The 20,063-nt window shown below is 36.8% G+C and overlaps 1 pseudogene; it reads right to left on the reverse strand.

Annotated features, from left to right (window-relative positions):
• Positions 1-2,764: 2,764 nt before the first annotated feature.
• Positions 2,765-13,900, reverse strand: LOC109108187 (annotated as a pseudogene).
• Positions 13,901-20,063: the final 6,163 nt, after the last annotated feature.

Genomic DNA, 20,063 nt, shown 5'->3' on the forward strand with positions numbered 1-20,063 from the left:
TCTTGTCAAGGAGAAGGGTAGAATCACTAATAATATTCTGGAAAATTACAGCTCAAATGGTCTTCATTTAAAGAATGTGATTCCAGTCTCAGTTTGCATATTATCCTTTGCTCAGGGAGCCATTTCTGGCCTGCATCGTGGCTGTGATTCGTTTATAGAATCAGGTCTTTGCGATGAGCTAACGGCGATTCCATCTCATGAAACAAGGCGTTGCACTTTGTTCTCATCATAAATCACATCCATATCCTTATAAAACGTGATTTTAAACAGTTGTAAATTAATTATTAGGGATTTTTTAATATACTGCCCTAAAGGTATAAGAGGAAAAATATACTTCCATATGTGTTCTTTTTTTTTATATTGATAAACATGACACTGAGCAAGAGCTGTTTTCTTCCTAATATCAGCACATTTGCAAATGCAGTTCAAAATAAGTTAATATTAAATGACATTTCAAAAAAACAAGGATCACTGGACCATTCATATAAACATATCACTTGTGTCATTCCTGAATGATTCAGCATTTTTGGGGAGGCCCCCTCGCTAAAGAACCCTGGCAAAAATGGCTTGAAAATGCAATATCCAGCCACTTTTCCTCATTTGAGTCAGCCCAATGACCTTCTAAGTATGTCCCCTCCTAGCCTTCGAGACCTGGTGGGGCAACTTGATGAATAGATGCTCACCTATCTCTTCCAAGAGCCCTTTTTTCGGCTGAATGGTTCTTGCTTTTATATTTGTATCAAGGAGACATCCGCATACATCGTAACGCATCTGCACCGTGTGTCAAACAAATGCTGAAGAGGATTACCTAAACTTGAGGACTATCCATATTTCTAGGTTCTGTCTTTTAACCCTTTGCAACCTCCAGTACTCCAGATATGGTTTCGATTTCCTAAAGTACTGTGATGTTGAAAATATATGAGGAAAATATGAGGAAGTGGCTGCTATAAATAATATTGATAGCACCCACATTAACTCTCTATCAGCATGCCCATTCCTTTCCAGTTATAGGGAAGCATATCTCCAAATTTAATATACTGGTGAGGGCAACAGATGAGACCGATTGAGTCCTGAGCTGCTCTGGTCAGCATCCTAACTGCTATTCTGCACCCAACGGGAAAGAATTACAATCACTTTGATCTAACCAAGACGGTGCAACAGATAACGGAGAGGGTGGATACTAATGACCTGCTGATCTGCCCTTTACAAAAAAACAATTCACTGGGCCCTTATTCACTGCAGTAGTAAGATATAGAAATGTTCCTGTAGAAAAGAGCCCGTAAAGGAGCGGAGCTTCCTCACAATCACAGCAAACAGATAACACACAAAGCATGTTTGTAATAACTTGTAATGTAACAGAATCATGGTGAAATTGCCTTTCTGAAATGCATTTTATTGATTGGATTCGCACACACACACACACACACACACACACACACACACACACACACAAACACAGTGGCTTCCTGAAGATAATCTGATGATTGCAGATACATACTCCTTGAAAGGGAACTTTATTGTATAAAGCACCATACAAATAAAAATGACCTGACTTGATGAAAAGAAAATGAGAATTGAAACACCAGAGAAATTAGGTAAATTCAGGACTATTAATTGAATTATAATGAATTAATGTATTAATGAATAAATGAAAAGATTACTTGTTATATTTACATTAAGCACTTTTGTCATCTTAAAAGACATTTCGTTACAAATGTTCATGTTGTTTGGAGGTAAACAAGATTTTTTTAAACTGGTGTACACAGGTATTGAAATTACACTGTTAAATATATAGATGTACTGTTGAGTAGAATTTTCCCCAAAATTGTTCATTGTCACATCCTAAAGTGGTTACCTGATGGAAAATGAGTGGTTCTGTTTAAGTGTTGTGATTTCATACAGCTGACCTTAACTTCCTGTTCTGTCTCCTCCTCTTCCCTTTCTGTATTGAAACCTCATGGGAGCAGAACAATAAGGGGAATTTCATCTGAGAGGCTGCTTATTTGTTTTCTATATCAGATTAAATGTCCCCAGCCATACATTTAGTTTGGCTTCACGTGTCACCGGTTACATGAAAACAACACGATTTAAGTAATTTATCTACACCTATAAGACTGGTGTTTGCAGGTTCCTGTTGTTAATCATAGGATACACCTAAAAAAAAATTTTTGAAAGATTTTATTTTAAAAACTCAGAAGGCACAGAATTGTTGAAATGACATCTCAGGTTAAGAGTTTGCCAAGTACATTAGCTCTTTGAAGGATTTTGACTTAGCAGACATAAATTAGATATGAAGCAAGCAAAAGACAGACAGAAACAGAAAGATACTGCAAGGAGTCAAAACTTAATGGATCGGGAACAGAGACAGTAATCACACCAGGGTAGGTGACAAATGTTGATTAGGCCACCAATAAATTTCTACATGTTTTATTTCAGTTGTTACATGAAGTGCCTGTATTTCACAGAAACAGCAAAAATGCCTCATTTTAAATATAAAAAGGAAGACCACAACAAAGAATAACTGAAATAACTTTTGATTTTTTTTTTTTTTTTTTGTCTCGAGAACCATGGATTCATTGCTTCACTTCCGTAAAGTACTTTGGAAACACTGCTTAAACTATGTCTTCTTTTTTTGTGCTGCTTAGCTGAATTGAGCTTGTTTCATAACTTTATGAACTTTACAAGGCTATTAAACTGATCTAAAGCAACACTAAATAATTGAGCCAAATAATGGCACTATTGTTGTTGTTTTTTATGCTGCTACAGCCGAACTGGAATTTTGTCTCATATTTGATCAGGTGTATTTACACATATTCTTGTGATATTTAATCTTCCTTGTCAGTAAAGGTAAAACTTAAAGAAAAAATAGGAAGTGTCAGCAACTCTTTTATAAAGCCTGAAATGAAAACAGAATTACAGAGATTGCATGTGAAAAGATGCAGATGCATTTCATATCAATCATATCAATATATGTGGGAGGGAACAAAACACATTAAAAATCAGGTTTAACGTAAAAATACTATTTCCAACACAGACCTGATTTTGTTAAGCAGAGTTTAGATTGGTGATGTGTCTCCAGTTTCAATGAGCTCATCTAAACTAAAAAAAAATCTGAATGAGAGACTGTTATTATAAAACTTCTTGCATCAAAATTATACAAATGTTCCAAATGTTTTAGTTAAAAGTAAAGTTAGACTGTATACAGTACAATTCATCTCCAATGAAAAAGGGGGAAAGAGTCAACAGGGGATGAGGAAGAAGCCAGATGAAAACTCCCTCAGGGTACCAGTATAAATAATAGTATATGATTTGGTTTGTGTTTATTCAGCTGGTTCTCCAGTATCTCCTTTAGTTTTGGGTTCTTGCCACCATTCAGCCAGGAAAGACTCCTCGTAGTCCCCGATTCCCTCAAACTCTTCATCAGGAGGACTTGACAGAGCTGATGCTGCTTCCTCTGAACTTACAGTATCCTGTTAACAAACACACAGTTAATAACCACATGTTAATATTATCAGTCCAATGAAGAGGACAATAGGACACACTCAGAAACATGTCTGCCTATTGACAATTTTAACAGCTATTAGCCGGTTTAAGGAAATAACATATTTGATCCTTGGACATTTCCAGTAAGTTGTCCCACCCATTCAAACCATCAGTGGGAGACGTCACACAGTGATATTGTGGTAATTTATTTAATTGTGCAATTAAAAAAAGTCAAAAATGAATTTAGAAACATGTTGTTCAGTGGTTGGTCGCTCTCTCAGGCCCGGAACTAACCTGCTTTTAGAAATTTAAGTGTTTAACCCCCCAAAAAACAATATGACGTCTAGTCAACTTTAGGATATGTAACACACCTTTTATCTCTTTTATACCTTTTAAACAGCATTTTGCCTTAGAATTATCTGTATTTTCTTTACGTTCACTGGTTGAGAAGGGAATCACCACATATAAAGCACTTAACCCAACTAGACGGGCTCACCTGAAAAGGGGCATACCATTAATAATTAGCCTGGTAGTGAGATTCCTCTGTCAAATTCAGCTATTTATGAGCGCTGGAAAGAGTAGTATGGCATCCAGTGTTCACCAGAAATGGGGGACTCTCATGGATAGAAAAGCACACAGTATTTCCTCAGAGAGGGGAAAGGAACTGTGTGCAAACAGCACTACACCAAGCTCATTTGCCTAAAGCTTACCTGTTCGTACCCAATAACACCTGGGACAAAACCAGCTCAACCTGGATATTGTTAAAGCTTGCAAAGGTTTCCTGGTTGGCATCAGTCTAATATTCCTTTCCAGTGACAAAACAATCACCAAATCATCTGGTGATTGATCGCTGATGTTTTGGAAAAGGGAGACATTGCATGAAAGACAGAGGGTTCTGTTTCTCTGACTATTTTGCTGTTGCTGACAAAGGTGTCCAGCTTCTCATACCAGCTTCAAACCTTGGAAAGGTACAGGATCCATGACAGGAAGTGTAAAACCAACTTCTTCCACTTTCAAACTCATGACAAGTTAACTGGTTTGAGGTAAAGCCTTCTCTAGCCAGTTTTTCATTGTTCTTACCCCAAGCTACTGCTGGTGCATTTCTGCTGGATGTGTAGCCCATGATTTTTAGGATCATGTTATCTTGACTTGTCTAGCATCTTAACACTTTGTCAAAGTTACTTTCAGTGATTTGGTTTCTGTTCAACCCCCCCCCCCCCCCCCCCCCCCCCCCCCCCCCCCCCCCCCCCCCCCCCCCCCCCCCCCCCCCCCCCCCCCCCCCCCCCCCCCCCCCCCCCCCCCCCCCCCCCCCCCCCCCCCCCCCCCACCCCCCCCCGCCCCCCCCCCCCCCCCCCCCCCCCCCCCCCCCCCCCACCCCCCACCCACCCCCCCCCCCCCCCCCCACCCCCCCCCCCCCCCCCCCCCCCCCCCCCCCCCCCCCCACCCCCCCCCCCCCCCCCCCCCCCCACAAAAAAAATCAAGCCAAGACATATACTGCTGCCCCAAAGAGTCAAGAGTTTAATGATAGTATAAAGTATAAATGCTCTTGCAATATTAACAGCTGGATGGCAAAAACAGTGCAGAAAGTAATTGGAATCAAATAATAACTATTGGCCATGCCAAAAGAGATGAAAAGAAAAGTTTTGAGTGAGGAAAAGAAGGGTTCCAATATGGCTTTACTGGCAGAGGAATACACTGAGCGTCAGGTTTGAAGTTTCAAAGACAGCGGTTCAAGGTTCAGTTACAGACATTGGGGACAAAAAAAGTTTGCAAAACACCATAAAGACTGGACTATAGAGGATTGGAAAAAGGTAATCTTCTCTGATGTGTCCAGTTTTCAGCTTTGCTCAACACCTGGTCAACTAATGGTTAGACGGAGACCTGGAGACGCTTACAAGCCACGGTGTCTCGCACTCACTGTGATATTTTTTGGAGGATTGCTGATGATCTGGGGGAGCTTCAGCAAGGCTGGAATCAGGTATATTCGTCTTTGTGGCGGGCACATGAATCAAGCCTGGTTTGGTGGATGATTGGTTATGATATGGGGTTGTTCAACAAGTCTGAGGTTGGGCTTTTTTTTCTTTGTGAAGGTTATATGTGTCAAGAAGGAAGTTCAATTAAGGTGTAGATGGAGAACCACCAGGTCAAGACCCTGTCATGGCCAGCACAATCTCCAGACCTGAACCCCACTGAAAACCTCTGGAATATGAAGATGGATGATCACAAGCCATTAAAGCCGAGCTGCTTGAATTTTTACATCAGGAGCGGCATTAAGTCACCTAACAGCAATGTGAAAGACTGGTGGAGAGCATGCCAAGACGTATGAAAATCAGGGTTATTCAACCAAATATTGATTTCTGAACTCTTCCTATAAGTTAAAACATTACAGTGTTGTGTTGTATAAAATAGTTTTTAATATGAAATTGTTTTCTTTGCATTATTTGAAGTCTGAAAACTGTCAGGATTAACGGCCTGTCTGTGTGTATGCTCTAGTTTTCCCTCTCGTTTGATCATGTCATTGTATTCACCTGTGTTTGTTAATGATCCCTTGTTAAGTTGAGTATATATAGTGTAATCTGCTCCATGTTTCCTTGTCGGGTCTTAAACATCATTCCCCGTTGTGCTAACTGTGTGTTCCTGCCTGCCTTGTTCTCCTCGTTTCCTGAATCATTAAAGACTGTGGTTGTGAAATTCTCCTACGTCTCCTCATTCCTCGCTCCTCGCAATAGTGCAACCGTGACAAAAACACTATCTTTTTTGTTATTTTAACCAGTTGTCATTTTCTGCAAATAAATGCTCTAAATAACAATATGCTTATTTGGAATTTGGGAAAAATGTTGTCAGTAGTAAAATGTTAATTTTACTCAAACACACACCTATAAATACTAAGATCATAGAAATTTATACTTTTTCAGAGGTCTATTTTTTTCCAGAGCTGTATGTGGGCCGTGGGCTACAATGTCGACTGGCTTAACTCAAGTTAGAACATGCACTATGTGACTTTAACAAATAGATATGTGTTGCAAGCTGACAGAGATAAGGAAAAACACTGCTAATTAGATACGCACAATGTGGAAATTACAACTACTTTATTTTGATCTGCTCTGCCCTTAAAACACAAATCAAGCCATGCATTTGTGTGCTTGTGTATATCTTTGTTTGACTGGCTTGGAAAAGTCAATCCAAGATCAACCCAAAACAAAGTAGGATTGTACTAAACTACATAGGCCACCACTGCATTTACCATTCAAGAAATATAGCTGACTTATTTTAGGGTTATTTTATTTAGCTACTCTACAGAGCTATTGTTACATTATAGTCCTCCACGTCCGCTGCATTCTCAAAACTCTGGCAATTTGATAATACCTAGAATATCAAAGTCAACTGCGGGCGGCAGATCCTTTTCCTATTTAGCACCCAAACTCTGGAGTAACCTACCTAACATTGTTCAGGAGGCAGACACACTCTGTCAGTTTAAATCTAGATTAAAGACCCATCTCTTTAACCTGGCTTACACATAACACACTAATACACTTCTAATATCCAAATCCATTAAAGGATTTTTAGGCTGCATTAATTAGGTCAACCGGAACCGAGAACACTTCCCATAACACCCGATGTACTTGCTACATCATTAGAAGAATGGCATCTACGCTAATATTAGTCTGTTTCTCTCTTATTCCGGGTCACTGCAGTTACCCGGATCCAGTACGTATCCAGCCCAGATGGTGGATCAGCACCTAGAAAGGACCTCTACAGCCCTGAAAGACAGCAGAGACCAGGACTAGAGCCCCAGATACAGATCCCCTGTAAAGACCTTGTCTCAGATGACCACCGGGACAAGACCACAGGAAACAGATGATTCTTCTGCACAATCTGACTTTGCTGCAGCCTGGAATTGAACTGCTGGTTTCGTCTGGTCAGAGGAGAACTGGCCCCCTGACTGAGCCTGGTTTCTCCCAAGGTTTTTTTTCTCCATTCTCTCACTGATGGAGTTTTGGTTCCTTGCCGCTGTCGCCTCTGGCTTGCTTAGTTGGGGACACTTCATTTACAGTGATATCGCTGACTTGATTGCAAATGATTGCAAAGATACTATTTAAACTGAACTGAGCTGCATTCAATTCCATTACTGTTTTCCTAATTCACGTTGTTCAGTTGCTTTGACACAATCTGTTTTGATTGACTTGCTATTAAATAACAAACTAAGGGTTTACCTCGTCATCTGTCTGTAAATAATTCTGTGCGAACTCCAGAAGTTCCCTCAGTTTGGTGGTTTGATTGAAATATCTAAGAGCTTCCTGTATGGACACAAAGACAGAAATGTTAAAACAGTAGGTGTGAAAACAACGCCTAAGCAAAGCCAGAACATTTACAAATCTATGTCCATTATCAGGCCACTTCAGAATGTCTGAGCTATTCTATAAAAACAAAGAAGATATACCTTTGTTGAGGATGGTATGTGTGGAGCTTGAGTTAAAAGAAGCCAAGCATGGAACCAAACTCATGCAACAAATAAACTCAGCCAATAAATAAATAAATAATAAAATAAAATCTTATAGCAAGAACTAGCAAATCTGGTTTAGTCCATGAGGATGAGAAGCACTGTTGTACTCAAAGCACTTGGTGGCCAGACCAGATACTGTCTGCTACTTTTGATATTGACATAATAAAAGCAGTTGAATGTGAGGATGTTTCTCTTTTTGCTGTGTTTATTTGCAAAACAGTAAAGTATTTCAAAAGAACAATTGATTATGATATTTGTAAACTACATACTATGCAAAATGTAAATGAATAGATGTTACATTATGTCTTTGGAAATAGCCTGTATAACATACAAAAACTAAAATGATTTCAACAAATGTACATATGTTATATTTCATAGCCATGTGTTTTATAAAGCTCATATCTTCTATTATCTCTCTGTTAGATATCTTATACAATGCTTGCTGTTAATGTACATTCATCTAGGTAATCCCGTATAATTATATCTGCTAAAAATCTGATAAAGAGATCAAAAAGTATCAAAGTTCTTAAGCTTCTTTTACAGCAGTCGCTGATTTTTGCAATTAATTATAACTTTGTTTATTATCTATTTTATTTACATTTTGTGATTCTTTGTTTTTGTTTGCGAAACCTTTTTTTTTTTTTTTTCAATACTTTTCGCGAAACATTCTTCTTTTACAATACCTTACAATACTTGAATATATGTAACATGAATTTGATTCCATTGCCAAGAGTAACAACAACAAAAATTTATACGCCACTCCAGTACTGTTATGGGGAATTTGTTGAGCATCAGAAGCATTACCCTTACTACATGTTTGTCATTTTGGTATGTTCATGATATGCGTGTAAATTCACAAAAACAAACATGTGTTTGTACTTACTGGTCGTGGTTTGAAATGCTCGTCCTGCAGTCCCCACTGTTGTCTGTAGAATCTGTAGTAGGCCATGTTCTGCTGCATCACTTGATCGTTTGCATCAAACAGCATATAGCTTGCTGCACACAATGCTGCATTTCGCACATCATTTACTAGAAGGACAAATTAAGAAAAGTAATTTATAAAGTGATTGTTTTAAATGAAAACCTTTTGGCAATGAAGTCTTAGTCTATGGGGGCATTTATTCTTGGTCTATCTCTATGATTGGATTGTTATCTGATTGAGTTTGAACATTCCATTTACACATGGCCACATGAATGTGTTTTCAACAAACTGGATTTGAATTTGCAAATGCCACACCTTTATTTTTACCATTTTAGAAGAAGTAAAATTTTAAGAGTACATGCACATGTCACTTTTACACCAAATTCACATGTGACCAAGTCGCATCTAAAATGGCTCTCAATTCACCTCCTGAAATGGTTTGGTGATCGGATTGTGATCCGTTTGCTACTCAGTCAATGAAAATGCATGAAGTGGTCAAGTGCAACAAGTCTACTACACTGTAAATATCTTGTAAACGTTATTCTATCAGTTTTGAATGACACACAGTTCTGCATCAACAGTGCATCATGCCAAAACCTCTAGATGTTTACAGGAACTGGAAAGTGTTTATAAAAAGTTTTTACAAGAACTAGATACTGAGAGTCTGGCATGTCTCCTGCAATAATATTGTTTTACAATACATCATTGCCCGTTATAGCAAATTTTACTAATTGATATGAAATATGGGCAGATTGTAGTATTTCTTGTGTCTACTGCTGAAAGAAGACAATTAACAATTTTTGTTGTGTGTGTGTGTGTGTGTTTATGTTACTTACATTTGTAATAAGCAAACTGCATGTAGTGGTACATTGTGGCAACAAATTTCTCCACAAAGAAACCGCCAACATTTGGAGTCAAATTTTCCTCACATTTTACTTTACACTTCATTACTTCAAAATAGAAATCTGGGGGAGAAAAAAAGAGAGAGGACATTGCATTTATATGTCAGGTAGTTTATGATTTTCTCATGTATACCAAGCCAACTGCTTTTTGAAGTTATGAGAGTGCAAGTGGATGTATTCATAATGTTCATTTTGATATTTGAAACAAATCTGAGAATGCATCATGATATCACTGACCAGCTAATGTGGGGTAGAAGTCTTTAAACTCCTGCACATCGTATGACCCCTCACAGGACATCAAACACGTGTTGAATGTTTTAAAATACTCAGCAGCTGCCAACTCCATATCACGAGCACTGCTGCTAAAATCCCCCGAATTATACAGCTTTACAGCCTTCAGGAATAAAGCCTAAGAGACAGATTGATATGAATCCATATTTAGTTATTTCACATTTATTATTTAGATTAATATGAATCCATATTTAATTATTGCAGAAGAGTGCTTCTCACAAATAAGGTTAAAAAGAAAAACACAATTAGAGAGAATAAATACCTCGTAGGGCTTCTCCTCATGGTCTACGAGGTACTCCTCCGTGTCAAACAGGCTTTTATAGTAGCTAAGACTCTTAGATAGTAGGGGGTCCTCAGGGTTTCGTTGTAGATATGTGTGTGCTGCCGAAACCGCTCTCTCCAACTCATTCATCTAGGCGCACATAACATAAGATAATTTAGTGTCTGGATTGTCTTGTTAAAATATTGTTTTGCAGTTTCTCATTTCATTGATATTAGTAAAATAAGGGGTACACAGGTGAGATCTCTCCACTGGCATTCTCAGATTCAAATACATGTTGTCACTTGTTACTGTTAGAACTGCCAAGTCACATGTATTTATATAGTGCTTTATGAAATATATAGATTATATTTTATTAAATATTTCAGTTATAATATTTTAGTTACATATAATTGTAAATGTTGAGAAGAAGATGTTGAGAGTAGGGGCATGAAATCAGGGATATGGTTGACCCTGAGTGGGCTAGAAGAAAGTCTTACAGGCACAAACGGTCTAGCATTTCAGATATTTAAAAGTAGACACAAATGAGAAAGTTGAGAAAGTTCTGAAAGAAAGAGTCCAAATTGAGAATGGGCTGTGAGAAACTTTCAAGACACTGTCGTACAAATGTTTTATTGCTCAGAGGTTGCTCTTTCTTTCTTTTCTGATTACACTGGAGTTTTTTTTCTTCTTCTACGTTTAATGGTCAGGACAGTAGGAGGAGAGACAGGAATTAATGGCAGAGGTGAGAAGGGAACAGGAGCAGGAAAGTACCTTTATAGCTGGGACAGGTGCAGCTGTGTTTTGACATTGATCTGCTGCCCATAAGGCGATGGCTCTAACAGAGGTTACTCTAAGCTCAGGATACTAAGGGGTGATTTTCTTATATCTCATTTAGGTATCACCTTTGTCTTCAGGTTTCTTCAGTTTCATTTTAGGAGAAAAGTTTTTTGTTTTTTTTATTTATTATTAAAATGGTTTACTGGATTAAATTGTTCTTCAATGCCCAGCATTGTTTATGCAGCACATTTTCTAAATACACTAGAAAGGGGTTATATAAGTGTAAGTTTTCTAGTATAAGATCAACACTCTCTATTTAAATGTAACACTGGTGTACCAGTTCTTCTATGGTTGTTGCATGACTTTTTTCCCCTGCTTGAGTCTCCTGCTTCTCACACTTGTCTCTTGGGGGAAAAAAATCTAACACTTTTAAAATGGTCTTCCTAAAAGTTTTAGCAGAAATCTCATTATCATCATTACACACTGTGCTCAGACTTTTATCCAAAACTAAAGACTCTGTGGTCTTACATTTGTCTCCTTTAAAGCTTTTGAAGAGATCTCAATAACATCACACAATGTGCTCAGATTCTTCTACTTTGCTGGATCTTTCACATGTGCATCCCAGGCTCATTGGAAATATGTGCTTGAGGTGACATTTCTGCATTACTGATTTTACATACCATGTTTCACGGCATTTTCAAAGTAAAATGTCCGGTGTGTGACACTAAAATGCATGTTAAATACGTTACCCCTGACATGTGACCCATGACATTATTACACTGATAAAAACTAAACTAAAAACTAAAGACTCTGGGGGTCTCATATTTGTCTCTTTTAAGGCGTTAGAAGAGATCTCAACAACTTTACAAAGTATGCACTTAGTCAAGTACTTGAAAGGCACAAAATAAAGTAAAAAAAGAAACCATAAATTCAGAATTTAAGCCTATATTCAGATTAAAATTATGCAAAAATACAGTTAACATTACTCTTGTTGACACACAATAAGATAATAGAACCGTACAGTTTATGTGCATTGGGCATATAATTTGTTGGAAATAGTAATCTACCTAGTGCCTTTATCTAAACTGACTTACAGGAACAGTAACCCTGGAGATTTCTTTGCTAAAATGCACATTCAATGGCTTATGACTCAATCCAATCCAAAAATAATTTGATTAATAATACATATTATTTCATAGAAATGTTTGAGCTCATATTGATACAAGTTGTTGAAATTGCTAATGCAATTTATAGAAGACAATTATGAGCGATCCAGAGCCTTTAGCTAAGGAGATACTATGAGCAAAGTGTGTGATGTTGTTGAGATCTTAACTGTGTGTGATGATGATGAAATCTCTTCTGAAATGTAAGTGCCAACCATTTTGGGGGTTTTAGAGTTTTTGTCTCAGGAGATAAGGTTGAGAAGCAGGAGACTTGAGCAAAAGAACCCCGTGCGTTCCTGACCAAGCGTCCATGTGAGTTGGAAATGAAAACGTGTTGATAACATATCTACACACTATTAGGCACTGCACTATGCTGGTATTTAATAATTATTACTTCTTTATATCTTATTTATTATAAAATATTTTTTGTTGTATATTATGTAGTAGGCTGTATGTGTGGGTGGGTGATTTATCGCAAATCTGAAAAATTATTTGGAATTATTTTCTGTATTTCCTTATATCATGAATTATTATAGCAGCAATACAAACAAGCAGCAAATATACCTTTCTATAACCTTAACCAGATTTGTTTCATATTTCTGTCCCTTTGCTTAGCATTACTTTTCTCTCTGGTTGTCAATCCTCATCATCCATCCTAAATCTTACGAACAGTTACTACATTCACGACAATGATTAACTGAAAGAAATCATGTTTTGGAGTTAAGCAGTTTTAAGACATTACACCTTTAAAGCGCGGTTGTCTTGCCATTACGAAGCGCATCATGCGTGGACGTGGCATGTGTGCCGCTGACTGGACCAATGAAACGCAACGCACCGACGGAGACACATAATCAAAAATGCATTATTGCCCACAGATCAAATCTCTTCTAAAAATGTTGATAGGCTGTGGTTGTTACAAGTGATTACGACAATAGGAAAATGATTTACACTAATGTCCATCCATCGTTTATTACCATTTTCAGTGGACAGTTAACGTTGCATGTATAGCCTAGTACTGAAGCAACACTTAAAAGCGTTCTGGCCCATAGCAAATCCATGGACGTGATCTCTTACCTGGTAATAGACGTACTGAAGGTACCGGTAGGGTATCCTCTGTTAGAAAGCACCCAAAGTCTCTTGCTTAGGATATGATTTAGAAAACACGGGAAATTTGTTTTGCACCTTTTCAGGCATGCAGCTCGCATTATGATGTGCCCCATGATCAGGAGGGTAGTTCCGTGTTGTTCTCCTCATGTTCCCGGCCCACAGCGCTGCAGTTCTGACTGCAGTACGCTTCGCTTTCCTTCAGCAGCCGATGAAGCCGCAGGCTCAGCTCCAGATATTTAGCGCTCTGCTTCCAGTCCTGAGCAGTGTACATCTCTAACGCGTGTCGTACGCAGACTCCAGCGGCATGAGGTCGTTCGCCGGAAAGCTTTTGAAGCTGTATTTCTCATACTGAGCCTTCACAGTACAGAAAAGATAGACAGTACTGAAAAACACGACTAAGCATATTCTTGTTTGGGGCCTGCTTCTGTTCGCGCCTCTGTTCCTCACTGTAAGCGCCGATCCCCGTGTAATAACGGAAAGTGGAGATTCATGTCAGACTGCACGTAGGAAAGATGTGGTCCTTTGGGGTTGAAGGAGTTTTACGGTGATGGAAAACTCTGTATGCCTCCCAAAATCTGACCCGGACTGCTTCTCTGGGTCTAAACGTCCGTCAATTTTAAGTTGGCCTAGTCATTGCTCTGAGAATGACTCAAAGTTAGAAAAGTTTGACAGATTATTGTTGCTTTAAATATGAATAAAACACTTCCTTTTGTGCTTTCCCCCCCACAGGAATGCACTTAGCCTACGTCCAAGTATACACTATACTCGTGGTCCAATTGGATCATTATCTTTTAATAGTACGTTAAATTTAAAAGTCTGGGTCCGATTTGAGCTTTCATTCAGTGACGTATATTGTAAATCATAAATGTTTAGTATGTCTTGTCAGAAAATGCTGTTGAGATCCCTAAATCGACCAAACAACATCATATAGCCAGCCTTCTGAATAAATTCAAAGTTCATTTTTAACAATTATATTTTTATTTAAACGCAGAATTCTGAAATATCGGAATACAAATTGTATAAAACCATGCAATTTAGATAGCGTTCCTTATAGTGACAAAAACATTTTGTTAAATATTTATCTTGTGCCTGTTGTATTGTTGAATAGCGCCACAGCTTGTTGCTTAATTTAGGGAAAATGCGTGGCAGAAGGGAGTTAGAGGACCGTGCGGCTGATGCTGCTGCGCCTGAGGAGTTTGACACGCAGTACAGTAGGCTAACATAGCCTACGTGAACATCAACTTCTTTCAAGTTATTTTCCGCATGTTTGCACGCAATTTCACAGATTTCAGGAATAACAAATGCATAGTGAAATTTTTATAACTAAGCGTATCGTTTGGCACGGCTTGATTTAGTTTTGCTTTTGTTTTCTCTTGCAGAATACATGAGAATTATCTTTTTATTTCAAATGGCGATAACAGCAGCTCTCACTGTTCTCCTCACTCTCATACAAGTTGCATGTGGTCAGTTGGAAGATGTGATTATTGATCGATACTTCATACCAACACACTGTTCGAGAGAGGTTCAGGTCGGAGATTATGTTCGGTATCAATATAACGGCACATTCAAGGACGGACGGAAGTTTGATTCCAGGTGAGTTAACTCATTATAGGACCTTTATATGCAGCGGAGCTCTGGACATGTTATCAGCTTCTTTTTTCTGCAAGGCATCATTTCAATAGTACAAAAGGCAGGATATTGATTGCAAGACACTGGACAGACTTTTATGCTTTTGCTGGTCAGAGGGGGGTCTGGACTACAAATTGCAGTGGCCTACAATGTCATTGTGATATAGAAAAGAAAAGAAAAGAAAAGAAAAGAGTTAACAGTTAAACCCCACAGAGAGACCAATATGCTCAATGAACACCAGGAGTCAAATTTGTTCAGTCAGTTGACAGAGAGTTTACTGAAGACAGAGTTATCCTCCGTAGAAAATTATTAAGAGAAGCCAGCCATCAACTAACTTAACATTATTAGGCTACTTATAGTCATATTGACATCATTTCTACAGGTTCTGAATCTGATAGGTTAACAGTACAGATAATTCTAGCAACATTCAAACATGATGTTTTTTCCCCTAAAGACAGTATCTTGGAGACACTACGTTTCATTCGTAAGCAACTATGGTAAGGGTGAGTCACAAATCTTGTTAGGGCACTTCTCATCTGATTCTTCCTTTGGCATGATCATATTCCTAAACTACCCCTGCAAATATACCATTTGATAAAACATTCATAGTTAAATAGTTGAGGACACACAGTTGTTTTACAACATTTATTGCCAAAAATAAGTTTAAATGAAATGAACACTTGAAGTACGTGAAATAATTACTATAATAAACAGAAATAATTTTTATATTCAAAGTAAGCACATTCATTATTGAAAAAAAGTCTAGTAACGCGGCCCTCTCCATTTCATTTAAAAAGAACTTTTACACTTTTTGTGGAAAGCTGAACAAGACCTACTCTTCAACTCCTGCTGGGGTAAAATGGGATTCAGTGGTGCATTTCTCAGATCACAAGTCAAAACTACTCAATCATCATGTCACCCTAGTCAGTTGTGTTTGCATCATAAAAAAGCAGTTTTCATTAATTTCATATAAAATACAAATCATGTGGTGAAACATTTTCTCAGAGCACTGTTAGATTTTGCAGTATTTGGCTGAGCATTGGTTTGGGTGACTGGATTTCTCTAATGCATAAATTAATAAGTTTGACCTGAGTTCTTGTAAAATAAGGCAGAAGAATGTATTGAAGGTAGCAGTGTAGCAGGTCTTCAACAGCAATGCTGGCAGGTTTGTCTTTAAAATATCTTAATCTCTATAAGAATCTTAGCTTCTCCCAAAGTTCTGTCTGTGAGACAAACCTTTATACCTGAAGACAAAAGGGCTAGAAACACTAGTTAAGATCCTGCAATCTACATGAAGTTCCTGAGAAATGCTATTCTTTTGTTATTCTAAATGAATGGACCATTTGGTTCACACCTTTACAGACACAGTTTCTGTTGATTGCAACTGAGGCACGGCCACAATGTAAATGCATCTCACATTATCTTTCACTGTGCACATGGTATCCCAGATAGCAAGCTTCTATTGAAATAATGTTACAGTAAATCACTGGCATTTAAATAACATCACTTTTGCACCCGCAATAAACCTGAAAAAAAAAAGTTAAAATTTAATTTAAAAATCAAGGTTGTGATAAAATGAGGAAATGAGATGAATGCTGTAAAAACGTATTGACCACAATGTGTCTGAATTAAAGCAGTTCTGGAAGGAAGAGTGGGCCAATACTCCACCACAGCACAGTAAAAGATCGCTAGTTATCATAAGCTTTTGTTTGCAGTTTTTGATGCTAAAGTGGCATAACCAGATTTAAACCAATTTTAAAGGAGCAGTTTGTTTTTCACATGGGTGATCGTGTTATGTGTGTTTACTCAGGTTTTGCTTGTTTTATATTGTATTTTGTTTAGATATACACAACAGCAGAAGAAATCAAGATTGTCAGTGGCAATCAAATGTTTACAGATTCATCTCAGAGCCACCCCCGTGCATGTCCCATAGCCCCATATATATATATATATATAATAATATATATATCTATAATATCTATATAACTATATATGCTTTGTAATTTTATTTTTATTTCAAAATGATTTAGAAATAAAGTATTACTTCTCTGTTTTTTTCTCTCTCCCCCTTTCTCCCTCAGCCTGGATAAGGGTTTTCCATTCGTTCGAGGGACAGAGTAGGGCCGGTGTGGTGTGGCTAATCTAAAGTCATTCCAGGTTTGGATAAAGGAGTTCAGGGCATGTGTGTAAACGAGCGAAGAAAGATCACCATACCTCCTCATCTGGCATATGGAGTCTTGGGAGCTGGTAACAATCTTTCTTTTTTTTCCCCTAATACATAAGTACATCTTCTTATATGATACAGATGGCAAGAAAAATGTATATATCTTAATGCATTCACAATTGTCCTATATGGATTTTTGTTCATTAACATGTACCAGATGTACTGGGAACCCTTTCTAACACATATGTGGGAGAATTCTGATTTGTTTCACATCATGATAAATATGTTGAGACAGAGTTAAACTGTGGAAAGAAAATTGAAATTGAAATTAATTAACTTATAGAACAAATTCAAAATATGTTTTTATGGTAAAATCTTTTAATGTCTTAAATTCTTAAAATGTCTTACATTCTATGAAAATAGCTGCACACAGCAATGACAGTCACTTGGACACAAAGCATTTTTTTCTTTTCTTTTTTTGCAAATTTGTTGAAATAATAATCAATAATTTGACCACATACAAGACAGATAATATTGATTTATATATATATATATATATATATATATATTATATATATATATAATATATATATATATATATATATATATATATATATCACAATGTAAAATCTAATAAGTTGGGCTTACTTAAAAAAAGCATGCAAACCGATTGCCTTGAAAAAACCTAAGTAAAGTGAAATAGGAATAGTATGTTGTACTGACACAATGCTTAGTTAGTATAGTTAACTTACATAAGAGTTCTAGTAACTAAAAAAGAACTGTAGGGGGTACTTGAACCTTTCATTTAGGTTTACTCATGACTTTTATAGATACTCGCAGACTCCCAGAATGCATGTGCGCAGAATAAATTATGCAGTTGCTTTGTTTTACAGTTGTTGTTTTTATTTGCCCATTTTATTTGCTGTCTTGTGTCAGTAGTAGCACAACAAAAAGAGCAAATAAAATGGCTATTGTTACAATTAATGAAAATAAATTTTATTTAATTGTTACCATTGTTGTGATTCACGTGATGAATGTTTAAGTCTGTGTGTGACTTCAGCATATTACCACACACTATTTATGGATTATATCAAAAAGCATATTTTATCAAGGTATTTATGAAAAATAAAATCTCAAAAAGGTCATTATTAAACGCACACAAAAAAATGTTTTAATTAAAAAATAGATCATTTTATAAAAGCAACCTATTTATTACTTTTCTTTGAAATCAAATAACTCTGATTTCATGATGCATTGCTCCATTAACAGAGAGAAAATTATAGTAACATAAATAAAGTTCCAAGTGCCCAACCAGAGGGAATGCTAATCACTATAATGGTGAGCTAAAAAAAAAAAAAACGGCAATTAGCAACATATTAGTGCACTGCTGCCATATTTCTCACTGGTTTATTAATGTCATTGGTTCCTTTGTGACTACTTGAATATTTTAAGTGTCACTCAAAACAGTAAGTAATTGTTTTATTTGCCTTGAAAGTAGCTGAAACTTAATAAAACCTAGTAAGTATAACAACTAAGTAAAGATAACTAATTAAATCTAAGTAAGGTAAACTGTTGGATTTTACAGTTTATATATATATATATAGTGATTTAAACTGTAAAACATTAGAAGTGTAAAATAGACATACTGAACTCACACACAACGAGATATATTGTGGGATCAAAAGCTGACTTTGAAACTATGTAATAATTAGTGGAGTCAGACAACTTTTTAAATACTTTTCAAAAATGTTTTAAAGAGGCCATGTATTTTCTTTTCTTTTCCTTCTGTGTGTAAAGTGCATCTGTTTATGTATGAAAAAGATCTGCAAGTTTATAAAGCTAACACTGCTCAGTATTACCTCCGCAAACGTCTATATTAGCAACATATTAGAAATATTAGCATAATGCCCATCCAAAGGCATACACAAGAAAGATAATGTTTCAATAAATTGTAGTGTTATCTCCATGTCGTGGAGGAAAGGTGTTTCGATGAGTGAGCAAAATTTCTTTGTTTGGCCTTCCAAAAATGCATGAAATTAGAAATCAGTGGTTAAGATTAATTTATAACACTAATCATTATGAATAAATACCACCCCTTAAACAGTACACTGCAAACATTCGATTGTATACAGGACATTGTATCATTATACATTGCATCTGAAAAGTAAAAGAGTTAAAGAATGGAAGCTTTCTACTGTAAAAGGTTTCCTGCTAGTTTTGCTCATAAAGTTGGTTCCAATTATTCTGCTTAATTGTCCGCATTTTCAGAAACTGACTCAGGCTCAAACTGATAAACAAATGCCATTATTAACTGTTTGTGTCCACGAGTGCTTTAGAAACTTTTTTTAATTATGGTAAAGGGTGCTACATTTCCGAACTAACTTGAGCTGAATAATGACACTATTGTCTTTTGTAGAGCTGCGTATAGTAAACTTGCTTCATAACTGATGAATTTTGCAACATTGACAGTTATTGAGCTGGATTGAAACAACATTAATCTAAACTAAACTAAATACTGACACTATCTTCTGTAGAGCTGCAATTAGATATATTATTGTAATCTATATATTACAAATATATATATATATATATTTACAACATTAATACCTTTATTTTCCTGTTTATTATTTGTGCTGCTGAACAATTTGTATTTTACATAGCACAGATTAATACTGTAAATGTAACTTGAATATTTAGTGTGGGCTATTTAACCACACCTGAACCAACTAATCAAGGTCTTCAGGCTCACTAGAAACTTAAAGGAAAGTGTGTTGGCACTGGATGGAGTTAAACTCTGCAGATTGTTGGCCCCTCAAGAGCAGGGGTTAAACCATGTTAGCTTTTGATTTTATTTCTTTC

The sequence above is a fragment of the Cyprinus carpio genome, unplaced genomic scaffold (genome assembly GCF_018340385.1).
Source record: "Cyprinus carpio isolate SPL01 unplaced genomic scaffold, ASM1834038v1 S000006538, whole genome shotgun sequence".
In the NCBI taxonomy this organism is placed as follows: Eukaryota; Metazoa; Chordata; class Actinopteri; order Cypriniformes; family Cyprinidae; genus Cyprinus; species Cyprinus carpio.